This window comes from Myiozetetes cayanensis, unplaced genomic scaffold, assembly GCF_022539395.1.
Source record: "Myiozetetes cayanensis isolate MyiCay16 unplaced genomic scaffold, myiCay2020 scf17, whole genome shotgun sequence".
NCBI classification, from domain to species: Eukaryota; Metazoa; Chordata; class Aves; order Passeriformes; family Tyrannidae; genus Myiozetetes; species Myiozetetes cayanensis.
In genome coordinates, this window is record NW_026087378.1 from 9,256,078 (window position 1) to 9,271,271 (window position 15,194).

General features: G+C 40.9%; 1 protein-coding gene across 2 annotated transcripts in view; it reads right to left on the bottom strand.

Annotated features, from left to right (window-relative positions):
* Window positions 1-15,194, bottom strand: part of SGCD (sarcoglycan delta) — a 314,890-nt gene that overhangs the window by 251,877 nt on the left and 47,819 nt on the right. For both annotated transcript variants that reach the window (XM_050312063.1, XM_050312062.1), the window contains exon 2: window positions 13,009-13,079. The gene's annotated coding sequence lies outside the window, so the exon portion shown is untranslated. The remainder of the gene's footprint in view (window positions 1-13,008; window positions 13,080-15,194) is intronic.

Here is a 15,194-nt window from a genome sequence, read left to right on the forward strand (position 1 = left end):
AAATTAGCTGAATTTGAGGGTTTTTCACAGAAACTATAAAACTATTCAGAACTGTTAATGAACCTGTGATAACATAAGAGTGCACTATTTTTGCCTGTCCTAGCAGCACAAGATGATAGGTGTTGAAAAGCACGAGGCTTCCAGGTTGGAAACATTGTAATTCAACTGAATTGGATCTCATTTCTTACGTCTCAGTCCCTTATTTCCAGATGCTTGCCTTTGACTTCACTTCTTAAAGTCTGGTAAGTTCTTGTAGCAGGGGTTACAGTTTCCTGGGCATATGTACAGCATCAACACACACCCAGTCAGTGTGTGAGAAGGGGGTGAAAAGGATAAAGGATAAGCTAAATTTACTGCTTTTTCCTAACATGTTTTCATCCAAATCTCTGTATGTTCTCAAGTCGCTCTCAAGGCCGTCAGATTCATTCCTAAATGCACATAAAACAATATGACTAACACCTGGGTTGTTATTCATCTATGTTCTTCCCCAACATTAGGAATTCTTCTATCTAATGTGGCAAAGCTGAAGCCAATATAGCTCCCTTGTGTTTACTTATCTTCATGAAGAAGCTACTGAAGCATCTCAAAACCCTCACCCCTCTGGGTCCTGAACAGGCTGACACACACCTATCTCGTTTCTATTCCGTTTTTGTTCAATTGGAGCTGCATTACGTGGTTATTGTCTCACTTCTGAGCCCAGGACTGTTCAAAGCCTCCCTCTTCCATGTGGATGACGCTTTTGTAGAAAAGATAATAAAATTTATTCAGCAGCTCTTAAAAGTCTCCTCACATAGAAAGGCATGTGGGGAAAACAGCCTTTCAAAGCTTTGAAGCTATATACCAAAACATCTGTTCGGGCTTCAAGGAGTTTACAGCCCAGTTCCCAGAGCTCCTATCAGGAGGTTGAAGAATCCTTCAGAGCTCCGGTACAGCTTTTTTCAAACATCTTCCTGCGATCAAACATAGAGGCTTGAGCTTAAACACGAAATGTAATACTTCTTCCCCCTCCATGTTTTCAGGGCTCTTTATCTAATTTTTCCAGTCAGTTTTTCCCATAAAACCTTTTATGACTTCTCAGCAAGAAAGGTCTGGATTTCTTCATTATCAAAGTTTCCAGTTGAAAAGATGAGGGCCAACTTGCACGTTAGACAACACATCACACAGCAGCATTTAAATGGACATATTGATCAACATAATCACCCTAATATTTACTAGCTGTTGTAAAGATGAAAACTTTGCAAGACACACAAGAAGATACAATATGTACAAACCCACCAATTTTGAGAAGCTGGATCTGATGAGCCAAATAAATCGACATAAATCATTAAACTAAAACAACTACTGTTTGATCTAGGACAAAGAGAACAGGATACAAACACCATACTCTTCCAAAACAATCCCAACTTGTAGCCCAAGGGCTTCCTGAGCCAGCAGAGGTTGTCTCTGCACATGAGAACCACAAAGGCTTTTCCTTGCATCCAGTGATTTGAACCCACAGAAACTTCCAGCTATAAGAGTATCCTGCACGGAGACGTCTAGAACCAGCTTCTGTGTGGAGAATAACACCCTTCTCTATGTGCTTAAGTCATTTGAGGTTTCTATATTATGCTTTCTGATTCTTCTACTACAAAGGAAAATAAACAGTATCCCCTATTAGTTTTTTCCATCTTGCGATCAGCAGATCTACACCGTTACCCCCCCACTCTGTCATCTCTTTTCCAACTGCTTTTCCGTGTCCTGAATTGTTCACTCATTTCATCATTTTCTTTAAATTTAAAGCTATTATCACCTGCCTGGCAAAGAATGGTTTGAAATTTGACTTCTCATTGACCAGAAGAAATATGCAGCTACAGCATACCTGCAGCACAGCTTCCTTCTTTGAAGTGATATATTCTTGAACAGAGGTGATGGAGAGCACAGATTGTTTTGGATCACACCAAAATACCTCAAACCCTTTTCACAAGGAACGTGTCTGACACAAGGACTACAATAACATCACCACTATTTTCCACAAGTTATTTGTGCTACATGACAAATACTTTCCCAATTCTCTCCTCTTTGACTTTTTCCTTAAGGAACCTCTAGGATGAAAAAAAAAAAAAAAGTCCATATCCCTCATATTGTTGTAAGTTATCAGCAGCCACAGCTTCAAAGAAACGAAAAACACTCTTTACAAAGACCACAAAACAGAAGTGTAAAAGATTCTCAGTTTAGCCATCACTTAAAGTTTCCTCTGCCTTTTCTCTTTAGAGTATTAGCAATCACTGAGAAGAATTTCTCATGTGGGTAATTTGATTTTTATCTCTGGAGTGGGTGGAAAGGACTAAGAGAATGATCATTGATGGCCTGCCCAAAGAAGTGTTAGGAAGGGTTTAACTTCTGTTTCTGGGTACACCAGATAAGCAAACACTCAGGGGGCAGAAGTCTATTTACACTGAAGGACAGTGCTGGCATAAAAACAAGGTGTTGCAAACCAGCTGTGAGTAAATACCTGCTGGACATCAGACAATGAGGTTCTATACCAGTCTTCCAGTGGAAGTAGTGGGGGCCAAAAAGTGTTTGCACTTCTAAAATGGAGTTTGATCAGTTAATGAAAGGGCTCATGTGATATGATTGCTTATGATGGCAGGAAAATGGACCTAATGACCCAGGAGGTCCCTTTCCAGACATATATTCTCCTGGTGAGGGGTCAGCCAGTACAATGAGTACAAAGAACAGGTAATAGTAGACCCTGTGTAAAATTCTGGTGAATTTTGTGAGTTTTGCCCAGGACTGCAGGAAAGCTGGATTTTCAGTCCAGGTACATGAGTAAGGGTACTACAGTTTCAAATAAAACCCTACCAAGATACTCTTTTCTACACTACTTGAAAATTATCAAATCAGCACAGCTGAAAAGCACACCAATACTAAAAAAAAAAAAAAAAAAAGAAAAAAAAAGAAAAAAAAAGAAAGAAATAATTGGATTCCTACTTAAGTGGGAGAGACAGTAGCCTTCAGCATTAATCTTCAATAAATACAATTTTGACCCTTTAAGCTTCTACTAACCCTCCTGGCTCCAGGTGCTCAGCAGCCAATCAGGGCACTTTGTTACTGAGTTACCTGTGAGGAAAATTTAGAATTCTTCAGAAAAAAGCCAAGATCAGTCGTTCAAAATGGTATCTTCAATCAAACAGTATGTGGAGCACACACCCAGCAATGCCCCCAGTCTCCTGCACAGGCAGGAGCAGTTGCCATAAGCACTTCTGGCCATCCCGAACAAACATCAGCTACAGGAAGGAACATCAACTCATCAGCATCCCTTTTACAGCCAGGGGATGCTTTGCTTTTGTATTTTCCATACCTCATACATTAAAAACTCTCTATTTAGCTTTAATGCAAATACAAGATCTTTTTCACAAAACCAAGATTTCTCTTACAGTGTGGAATTACATTTTTTAAAGGACTGCATAAACCATCCTAGATCCCCTGCTTGTCAAAGGGTTTGGAATATTACACCAGCAGCAGCATGATATCTTGCACTGGATATCAGTGATTTTTAAGACCAGAACAAACCATTAAACCATGATTTAATCTGATCAGTCACACCAGCCAGTTTCCCACAGTCCCCCCAGTATTAAGCTCCGACCTTCAGTCCAACCTCAGGTCTCTCAAAGTCATTCTGTCATGATCTGAGAACGTCAACAGCAGTTTGGTCTTCCACTATCCAGCAGAGCCTCTGTCTTTCAATTTTAATTTGCCTGGCCTTAATTTGGAGCTGTGGATATTCATATGCCTTTTTCCACTAAATTAAAGGCCTGTTATCTGTCACAGTGATATGCAGAATGGAGCAAGGCCCAGTTCTGCACTTCAGTCTGACAAAGAGAGGTAACTTTTCCTTGTCCAACTGGAGCAGCTTCCAAGGCTAGTGGAAAATCATCTTGCTTCTAATTCAGCTACACTGATTTATACCAGTAGGAAATATGACCTCCATAGCCTCAGCAGCAGTTTACAATAAGGTGCTAAGGAAAATGTCATTTCCAAGAATATTTATTAATAAAATGTAAATTATAAAGAAGTTGATGTCTAGCACTTATCTCACATTCCTTTTTCTCACCTATCCAGACTACACTCACAGTAATGAAACAAATGCTCATTCTCCTATTTATGCTCTGTGCAAAATTTTTGTGCTTCCCTACACCTCTAGTCAGCTGTGCCTGAATGATGGCAACAAGATAAAGATAACATGATTATAAAAATAAATCAAAACAGTACAGAAATGTTCCTTTGGGGTTTTTTTTTTAGTCTACAAAATGACAGTCTATTCCCTTTGCTTCATCGCCAGTCATCACAGTTGATAAACTGTGCTCTCTCATAAGCAAAGTGATTTTTCTCAGTAGAGAAAGCAGGCTATTTCTGCTTTTAAGAGAAAACATTTACACAATCCTCATGGCTCCTAGGATTCCTCACATCACAAGTTTCCTATTTAGAAATCTCCTCCCACTTACACACCCCATCAAGCTGTGTTGGTGGAATGGTTTAAAATACAGATTAGTTCCTTCTCTATACAGTCCTGCCCTACCCCTTGCACTCTTCTAAGAGACAGAAGAAATCAGGATGGCTATTTAAATGACACAAAACACTCCCTAGATGTTTCTTTTTAACAGGCTTTCCATCAGATGCTGTTAAGTACTGGAGAAAAGTTGGGAATTTTAGCCTTAAGAGGTGACAGAGACTTCCCGTAGAGGTGTGAGGTTTAATTCTCTGTGGGTGCATCCCATGAGGGAAATGGAGAGCACAGGTAGGTCTTTGTTTCGTCACTCTAAAGAAAATGAGAACAATAAGACAGCTTTGAAATCAAACAGCGGTCTGAGGAAAGCCATCCTTGCCTCAGGACACCAGAAACACCGGGACAATTCAGCACACAGACTCTGGCCAGCACCTTCTGGACAGTGAGGTCCATTTTCCCGCTGTAAGAACATTTAACCCTCAAGCAGCTGAAGCCGGTATTTGCAACAACAATTAAAATATCATTAATTATGAAGGAACTCCTAATAACTGTGGGCTTTACAGAGCATACAGCAGCATCTCAGGTCAGAAGCCTGAGCAGCCAGAGCTGAGTGTGATATTTCTCTCAGTGGCAATGGAATAGGAACATTAAACGTGGCAGTGCAGCAAACATCAGTGTATTAAAACTGCCCGCTGCAACAGAAATGAACAATTGCAAAGAGCCTTTGTCAAGCCATGTGGAGCACTTTCTAACACTCTTAACTGCGTCAGAGGAGCTGACCTGCTTGCATTCCAGCAGGAGTTTTGAGCTGACTTCAAGTCACACACAGGAGTTAAGAGAATGAGGAACTGCGCTGGAGTTGTTTTACAAAAGCAGCCAACAGCGAGGTCTGCTTTTGTTAATGTAATCATTGTATGAAAAAGATGTCAAATGCTAGCTTTTATGCCAGTTGAAACTTCGTCTTGGGAAAAATGCTCTTTGAAAGTTGCAATCACTCTGGCTGTGTTCAAATCAAGCATTTAGACCAGAAGAATCATTTTACTTTTTTTTTTTCCCCTTCACACAAAGCTCAACCATTTTCTTGCTATAATAAGAGGGTCCAGCCTCTTCATTTGCCAGCAGATGTCCAGCCCACCTAGTACCCACTGTTCTCTCCAGACATCCAACCAGTACTTCAACTTCCATACAAACCTATTCTTGAAATACCTTCCCTCTCAGACTCCCAGCAAGAATTTCCTGCCCGATAACCAGTTCCCACCTCAGTTCCCCCTATCTTCTAAAATCCCCTCCCTTTACAGCCTCAATTCCCCCTCCTGCTCCCAGTAAGGTTCCTGCCTCACAAATGACTCTCCTAGACCAATCTCACACAGAAAGCCTTTAAGCCCAAACTCACCTAAAGCATTTTGATAATAGAAGAGCATCTAGGTGTGGATTATTTTATACCCAAGCGAAATGCACGGGGAGATATGGCCAAACTAGCCCAAGCATAACTTCTCTTTAAGCCAGTGTGACAATCAGAAGCAACAGCACAATCAGAATCCCCCGTGGCTCCTCCATTAACGTGACACTTTGCCTACAGTGACTTCAGCAGCCATGGAAAATTGCATTGAGGTTTGTATGGTGTTTCACACAAGCTGTGGGAGCGATACTGGAGGTCAGAGCAAGAGCATTGCAACGCCGAAAGTTTTACCCGAAGCAGCCGAAGCAGCCAAGAAGTTTGTCCAGAAAAGTTTGAGGAAAGCTGCAAGGGATGGAAGAGATCTCCGGAGGTACTGGAGCAGACTTTAAGCAAGGTGAGGTGCGTATGGCAATAAACCTGCAGCTCAAATATCGCTCACAGGCATAAGCACTCAGCTCCTCTTTCCTCTCCATTAAATCACATTTCCCTCCCACAGATGAGAGCTGTCGGGAGAGCTCTGTGCCAGCCAGAGGAACAGACTGAGATGAGCAGGGAAAGATTAATTGAAAACTGAGAAAGAGGAGGATGCTCAAGATAGCAAAGCAGTCGCTCTGCAGGGCAAACAGGGAAGAGAAACTGTTTTCAAAAAGCAGATTTAGAGAATTGGGTGGCAAATGCTCAGAGTCACCGGGGCTTGGGACTGTAAACAGATTTCCTAATGAAGGAAGCAATAAGACAACTCATTTTTTACTTACACTAGCCTTGCTTCTGGGGTGATTAGTTCCCTCCTCCTGCAGACTCTGGCTTCCTCAACCCTGAAAACTAGGGTTTGCTCTGGGCCTCATTTCTCATCCATAAATTAGTGTAATGATGCCATGTCTAACTCCTGGGGTCTTCATGCAAGCAATACTTTCACCATTGTGACAAACTATGCAAACATCACTCACATTAGCCCAAATGATACCAACACAGTCACAACAACAGGCAGTTCTAGTTTTGGTATCTTCCAGAAGAAACTAAGTCATTTGATACTGAGAATCAAGCACCTTCTTCTTTTTCTTCTTATTCAGACTAAGATAGTCAAATGACTTCAAATCTGTGCCAACAGAAGAGTTCTTATAGGTTAAGATAAAAAAAAAAAAAAAGGCAAATATCCTTAACTGACCAAATTTTCATCCTAATGGTCAAGTATCTTATTTTTCAGTGCAGGTGATGAGACACATCAGCTGTGTCAGGTCATGTACCACGAGATGGGTGTCAGTGCCAGTCACACTGAGCCAACCACAGACCTACAGGGACTCCCCTGGGAGGCAGCCAGAAGCTCCCAGGGAGGTTATTCAGTCAGAACCTCCTACACCTCCTGCCACCAGCCCATATTCTGCATCCTCTCAGTCCCCAAAGGCATTCACTGGTGCCAGCCCAGACAGAACCAGACCTGCTCCTGTTAGCTCTGCCCTGAGAGGTGGGACCTCTGGGAATTGCAAGTCACTGCCACTCCATGCACAGTGACCAGCAGCCTTGTCCCCAGACGAGGGACTGCAGCAGCAGAACCGTGGCTTGCACCCGAACTGGCATTTTCAGTTGCTAACCCCAATTTCACCTGTCATCCATGAACTTTATGATTTGTTCCCCTCTAGGTTTTGCTGAGTTTGGTTTCACATATTGATAGATGCTGATAAAATATTATGCTAATATCAATTACTTCAGAGACTGCAGAGGCATGTGAACTCAGAGATTACAAAGAAAAAGGCCTAGAGCAAGTGCCTACTGACTGGAATTGGTTTGGTCAGCAACTGGTATCTTAACTAGTGATATTCAACTCAAACCAGCCTCAACTGAATGGAGAGGGATGCTCTCTAACATACAAATGACAGTAGAAACCCTACACCAGCAACAGCATTATGAAGTCTCTCATCCTGCTAAGGTTCTAAAAGAGAAGTGCTCTTGTCCCACACAAATTCTGATTCTGCTATATGGGGGTGCATGTAAAAAAGGAAAGCTGGTGACAGATTGAGGGTACTGGGAATAGAAGTCACCCAGTTTCCTGGTACTTCTGTTACACAGTTTCTTCCTTTAAGAAAAACAAAAACAAACACACAAAAACACCGAAAAAGAAGGGGGAAAAAAAGAAAAATGGGAAAAAGGGGAAAAAAGAACAAAAAAGAAAAAAAGACTTGTTCATGGACACCATATGTCTAAAAAACATGCAATGCCCATTGCCTCTCTGCTTTAAAACTGTTCATCCAGTTTAACCCAGAAGGGTCCCCACGCATCATTTGAAACAACTCATATGAGTCTTCACAGTAGATAATTCTTGTCTTTTAAAGAGGGAAGTAAATTAAACTCTGAACCCTAATCACGTTATTAGCCCTGCCTGACACCATAAATCACCGATGTAGCATTTTGTTCGTGCCCATAAATTACTGACACTGTGTCCTCCTGCAGAAGATTCCTTCTCCTTAAAAGCATATTAATACATTTGCACCCCCTCTCCTTTTTAAACACACTGGCTCACACTGCCAGCTTTCCTAGTGCTCTAGGCACTGATTTCAGGTTTCATAATCAATTATATCATTTTGCTTCGCAGCTGTAATTTGATTACTGCTTTTGGGTGTGACAGGCATTTGTGGCCATTTCTGCCCGTCTTCATCTGAAATTGCTAATCTTCCTTCCTTCCCTCCTCCCTGCAAAACCTGTGCAAAATTGATAAAATAACATCAATAAATCAAGGCACTTGCATTTTCCCTGAAGTGCCTGTATTTCAGATTTCTTCTCTGAAACACAAACAAGGACATAGTTCATCTAGCTCAACAGCATGACCAAAAGCGGTATAAAATGATGATGATGTTTTGTGGCAGTTATTGCCAGTTTTGTTAATATGACTGACTGCTTTTCCTGTGCAAGCTGTCTCTTCTAGATTACCTTATCTTTGAAATAATCACCACTACCACCTAACATTTAGTAATAATTTACTCCACAGCAATTGCTATGACAGAGCCCACATCAGCAGAAACAAAACTGCAACATTCAAGGAAAAGAAAAAATAATTCACATTTGTTTCTGTCAAGTTCAGAATCCCTGTTGACCAACCTGTACACTGTGCTCTTGAAATATAGTACATTTAGAACTGTTCATATGCAGCATCAAAGGAATGAAGTTCAAACAAAAGTTGCCACTTTCTTCCCACTAATTTAAGAAGTTTTAATGAGAGTGAGAAAAGAAAGGAAGCAATCTGTGTATTAACGGGCTGCAGAACGATGCACACCCATCCCTGAATCTGGCTGATTTCATCAACCACACTGTTTCTTAAGGACACTTAAATCCACTTACATTTCCACAAACATCTGGAGAGGCTCTAAGTGGAACGTGGCTGATAGTATCTACTGAGTTTTCTTTCAGGGCAATTGGGTTTTTTTCAAGGTTAAGCCACTGATTACTTTCTTCCTCAAGCCCCCATTAACACAAAGTCTTCCAGAGGCTGGTTGGGGATCATACACACATTCTCTTAGCCAGGGTCGAGTACAACAGATTTTTTATTTTCTCCCTCACCCATAATTTTGGGGACAATAAAATACTGCATTTCTGATACACATATTTAGACCATGGAAGCCTAGAGTAAGTGGCTTAATTCAAAAGTAGTATTTCCATTACGTAGACAATTCAATATTTTTTTCTCCTAAATGCTTTTTAAAAGATACTTAAAAGTAACTTGTGATCCCAGATTCCATAAAATATTCTGTTCTCCCTTGAACTATCTCAGAGTAATTAATTTTTTTTCTCTTGGAAAACCACACAGACATAAGAATTTTCATTGAACTTTTATATGGAAACGTGATTCAATGTGCTAATTTACAACTGCACAACAGAAAGTCCATACCTGAGACAAAAGTAAATGGAGAAGAATGAATGAATTTTCAGGCTTAAGTCAGCTGTTAAAATAGGGCAAAAACAACTGTCCAAACAGTCATATTTAATCTGTATGAATTATTTAAAAACATGTCAAGAGCTTGTTCAGTAGAAGGAACCATTACCATGAGAAACTCCCATAAGTCAGATGCATTTTTTTATGCAGAAGAGTTGTTAATCTTTTCCAGGAGTTAAAGCCCAAAAGCTCACACAGGCACTTTGAAAAGGGTAAAGCAGCAGAACATAACTGAACAAAAAAATTTCTTTGAAAAGAGCAATTCCTGGAATGAAGAATTCCCTAGTCCGTTTTATTAATTCTTTCTCCTTGACATTCATATTTCTGTCATAAAGTATCTGCAATTTTCTTTTCCCACAAAATGAAATCTGTGCTACTAGACAAGCACAGTTTTTAATTCATATTCACTGTGAATTACTGAAACATCCATGTAACTTTTTTTTTCCCCTTGCAGGTTATTTTCACAGAAATTCCTTTTAACCAAGTTAGAAACAAGTTCTTTTATGATGCCACAGCAGCAATTTGTTTTGCTCTTCTAGGTTCCATTTACTGAGCTAATAAAGACATTCATAAATTAAACACTAAAAGTGATTTTAAAGTTAAAATTAGCATTCTGACTTCAAGCTAACATGAAGCTAACATGTTGCTGCTGCTCCCAGATGGATATTCATGGCTGAAAAAAATAGCAGATCTGACCTATGTCACAAAGCTGCTTTGAGAAAGTTTAGCAGAAGAGTCACTTCACATTTTGCTGCTCTCAAATAACATCTCCTTGTTCATGGTTCTTTTCACACTGAAAAGATTTTACCATTTGTCTTAAGGCCGTGTAAAGAATTTAAAAAAATAAAAAAAAAAATCTCAAAGAGTGTTTGAATAGATAGACACCATTGTAAAAAATCTATATCCACACATCCCTATTTGCCAACGTTACAGTTTGTGGAACAGAGAACAATTCAGTATTTCAAAGGAAGCCAATAACCATCACAAGAGCACCCATGGGTGACGTTACTTAATCTGCAGTTTCATCTTCCAGAGGAAAAGGGAAACTACAAGAAAAAAACTATTTCCATAAACAAGGGACTTAAAAGGCAAAGAGAAAAAAAGCATTTTGGGTAAGTGTGAAAATTCAGGCAGTTCTGTCTTACAACCCTGATCATCCCCTTGCTCCCCTCAAAGCTGAGGAATACTTGAAAAGCAAAGGAAGCTGGAGACTTTGGAAAATTCAGATCTTGGAGAGCAGGATATCAAAAGGGACCAATGCAAAGAAGGAACTTGGTTTCTGCATCAGGCTCCCTGCCGCTCCATCAAAGCAGCAGCAAATAACACAATTACATCTTCCAGAGCGTGTGCCCCACAACACACCTGACTTGAGTGACTCCATCGCTGCAAGGAATGTTAGAGCAGTTTGTTACTCCTCATCCTCCTCTTTCATCATTTTAAAGCTTTGAGCAGTAGCAGGCTGCTGAAGAGAGCTACCAACACCAACAGGGAGAGAGGATCTGCTACAGCTGATACACGGCACACAAAGCGTGCAACGGATTTCCAGGGGAGGGGAAGCGGAAGGAATTGCAGGTACTTCATCCTACAAGGATCAACAAATCCCACAGACAGACTGCAATTACATGAAATTGTTTTGCAAAGGGAAATATGAGAGGAACAGAAGTTGCCTGCGATTTTATGGTTCTCATTGAAATGCGACCTACATTTTCGGGAGACCGAGGAGAAAGGACATTATTTATGTCGATTTGGAGGACAGAGGGAAAGCAAGAAGGGAAAGGGAGCAGGATTCTCTTCTGTCACTTTCAAGACCAGACAAGTGACTTAGCTAAATAAAGGTCTTCACAAGTATACAGATAATAATTTAAAACTTTATAAGCAAAATATGCGTTCCACTGGCAAACCTGTAAAACTTGTCTGGAGATTACAGGCCATGCTCTAACCACACTGGCTCCTCCCAGCTGACCCATAAAAGCAAGAGCAATGACTGAGAGATGCAATAAAAGTTTCTGACGTGCTTTTTGGGGAACAAGCCACTGATTTGTATTTGGAAGCCATTCCAAACTCTGCAGAGAGTCCTGTAGAATAAACAGCCTTTTGCTCAGCTGCCAACATACCAGCCCGAAAGCTCGACGAGGAGACTTCAGACAGAAACAAAAAGACTCTGTGTTTCTACCTACTACAGCTTGCACTAAATTCCCCTCTTCTGACACAGAGGATCTCGGTGCCAGGCAGCAACAATGAATTCACAAGGGCAAAGGCTCACATCTGCTGCTCGGCTTTGAAATCCTTCCTCGCTTTTACAAACTTAACTGAAAAGGAAGCCAGAGCCCAGTGCCACGTGGAGGACCCCACTGACAGCACTGTGGCCACACAGCACAAGCCTGGAGACCTTTATCTCTCAGCAGCTCTAGGTTTTGAAGCATTATTTGCCATACATGGTTACATGGTTGATTCAAGACCTGAGTCTCCAGGAATCTCTCTTCTTGGTGCACAGCTGGTGGGATAAGAAGGTTCAAGGTGCCTCCAAATGTTAATCAGGAAAGTAGGAAGATGGGTCCTTCCACAATCCACAGACACAGAATCAAATGAACCATAGAATGGTTTGGGTCTGCACGGACCATGAAGATCATCTGGTTAAAAACCACCTGCTGTGGACAGAGACACCTTTCACTGGACCAGGCTGCTCAGAGCTCCATCCAGCTTGGCCTTGGACAACATGCTGATCTTCTTATTGGAAAGAAGATTAAAGACAAAACTGCTGCCTGAGTAAGTCTGTCCAGACATTTCTGGTAGGAACGTGTTTCAGCCTTGGTTATTGCTGCACCAAACCAAGCACCAGCCTTTACAGCTGGGAACTCATCCTTCTCCAGAGACTGTTTAGGAGCTCCCTCTGAAATTTAACCATCAATTTTAAGGTCTCCCCTCTGCACCCAGAATTCAGGACCAGAAAAGCTGAGTTAGCCAATAAAACACTGTCTGTGAGCAAACACAACAGCCTTTCAGCTGTGACAGAAAACCAGAGACAGGGTAATTCTTGTCTTTATTCACACATCCTAGACTAACTGCAGCGATTTCAAACACTTGCCTGCTTTCCTCTGCAATGCATACCATATCATTACCCCCCCGAGAGGCCACTTTACACTTTGCTCTCCTGCCTCCTCACTCCTGCTCTGTTGTATAAAGTTATATGGAAAATAATACCTAAGTGGCTCCGCATCCTGCAGGGAAGTTGCTTAAAACATCACTCAGTTTTTCTGAAAATTTTCATGCCACTGCAAACAAACAAACAAAAAAAAAGTCAGTCATTATACCTCAAACTCAACAGGTTTTTTTTGGCATGAAAACCACAAATTAGGTAGAAAAATATTTATTTATTCAAACACATGGGTTTGCTTTCCACCAAAACACTTCTGACAGTCGCAAAGATGACAGTAACCTGTGATACCTGCTCTGCACCACCCTTGTGGCTGTCTTGTTATTTCAGAAGACCCAAAAGGTACCCTCTGAAAAATCAAATCACTCTGTCCTAATTAGAATCTTCTGAAAGCAAACTTCAATTGGGATGTACATTTCCCAGACATTAAATACTAACTCAGAAAGCAGGAAGCCCTTCTCACTATGTCCTTCAGATGGGAGGTTGCAGGCTTAAAAACACCAGCTTTAAAACTCAAGCTGAAAACTCTGCTGCTTAATAATGAAACACAGCAGTTGCATTTGAGATGTTAGAGTTCCTCTAATAATAAATAAAACTCTGACTGCAGCAAGACAGGTTTTGTGAAGCTTGCTCACAGTCACCAAGTTTTACAGAACAGGAATTTGCCCTCTTGATGCAATCATGGAGGTGATAAACACTTTTTCCTCACCCAGCTGCTATTACAGGAAGGGAGTATAACTGCATTAAAGGCACCACACTCCATTTCCAGGCACGACACTGTCTTCTAGTCTGGTGATCAAACACAGTTTGTGAGCAATCAGGCCAAAATACCTCCAGTACCACATGTCCCCCATGCTCATTTCTGTTGCTACAGGAATATTAACTGAGCTGATTTAGCTTTTCTGCAGCAAACTCTCAGCACTCAAAACCACCTCACAGTCAAGGTCATTCCAAATAATGCAAGTGTCACTGTTGGACAAGCAGAAATGTATGGAGAGGAAATGAGCCCTACAGAGCCTGTTATTCCTCTCTGATCATCTAATGCTGTGCATAATGTTAATCTAACCATTTTTATGGATGTGGAATAGTCTAATGTCCATTCTTCCTGGGCAAGGCAGGGACTACCAGCAGCCAAAACATAAATTTAAGGACTATTAATAACCTCACTTCCAAAGGGAGTTAGTATTTTCATTTCTAGTGAAAATTCAGTTGCTTTGTACACTTTTCTGCAAAAACAGAACTTGCCTGGGAGGCTAGGAATTAGATACAACTCCATTTGAGCTTCTAAATTACTGGTGCAAACTTATCAGGGCAGGTATCCAGTGATTCAGGATTAACAATCTTACATTATTTTTGCCTGCATGCTTCCAAAAGCCAAAACACACTTTGGGATTTTCTGGCAGCATGTGTGGTTTAGGCAGCAAAAGCGCCATGCCCAGAAACAAACACCACCAGCAGTTAAATCACATAAGTGCTTCCTGGAAAACACTTGAACTCCCAATTTTTACCTACTTAGAGGTTTGTCACTTTCCTTTAAGTGTCACAATAAAAGTACTGGTTCATCTCACAAGGACAATTTATTTTTTACCCTCTTATACAAGTACATAATAAGGCAATGCTAACATGTATTGTTATTTAACTAAACATAATCTATTAGCAACAAAACTTAAGACCTCTTTGGAACAATTTCTGTTGCTTCTAGCAGAGTGCAGCTGAAGTAAGCCAAATTACTGCTACTTTCTGATATGGTGTAAATTGGCATAATTCTACTGAGGTCCTGTTGATCTACACCAGTAAGTTTCATGGCTGGCTGAGCCAATAATTTCAAGTTTTCAAAAATATATTTGACATACCTCACCTGAATAACATCTGAAGCCAAATATTGTCATTTGAGTAGCATATCCCCCTCCCAATCCCCCCTCCCTGCCTACCAGACAAGGCCAGCACTAGAGAGTTCCCTACAGACACCTAAGCCATGTTTCACAGGAAGCAATGAGTACTTAATTAAGGGCTTTAATCACTTAAAATATGCTAGTGGAAGTTGAAAAGGAGGACACCGTTGAAGTTCCTCTCTTAAATGTAATTAACCTGCAATGTTCTACTTTTGACTAGAACAATTGCAAAGGTAGGACTTGAATTGTCATCTCAAGTCTGCTTCTGGTCCTGATGCCTCAGAGCATTCCAGCTGAATTACTGTTGTTTACTCTTTAACTTTTAACTGAAAGGTATGGCC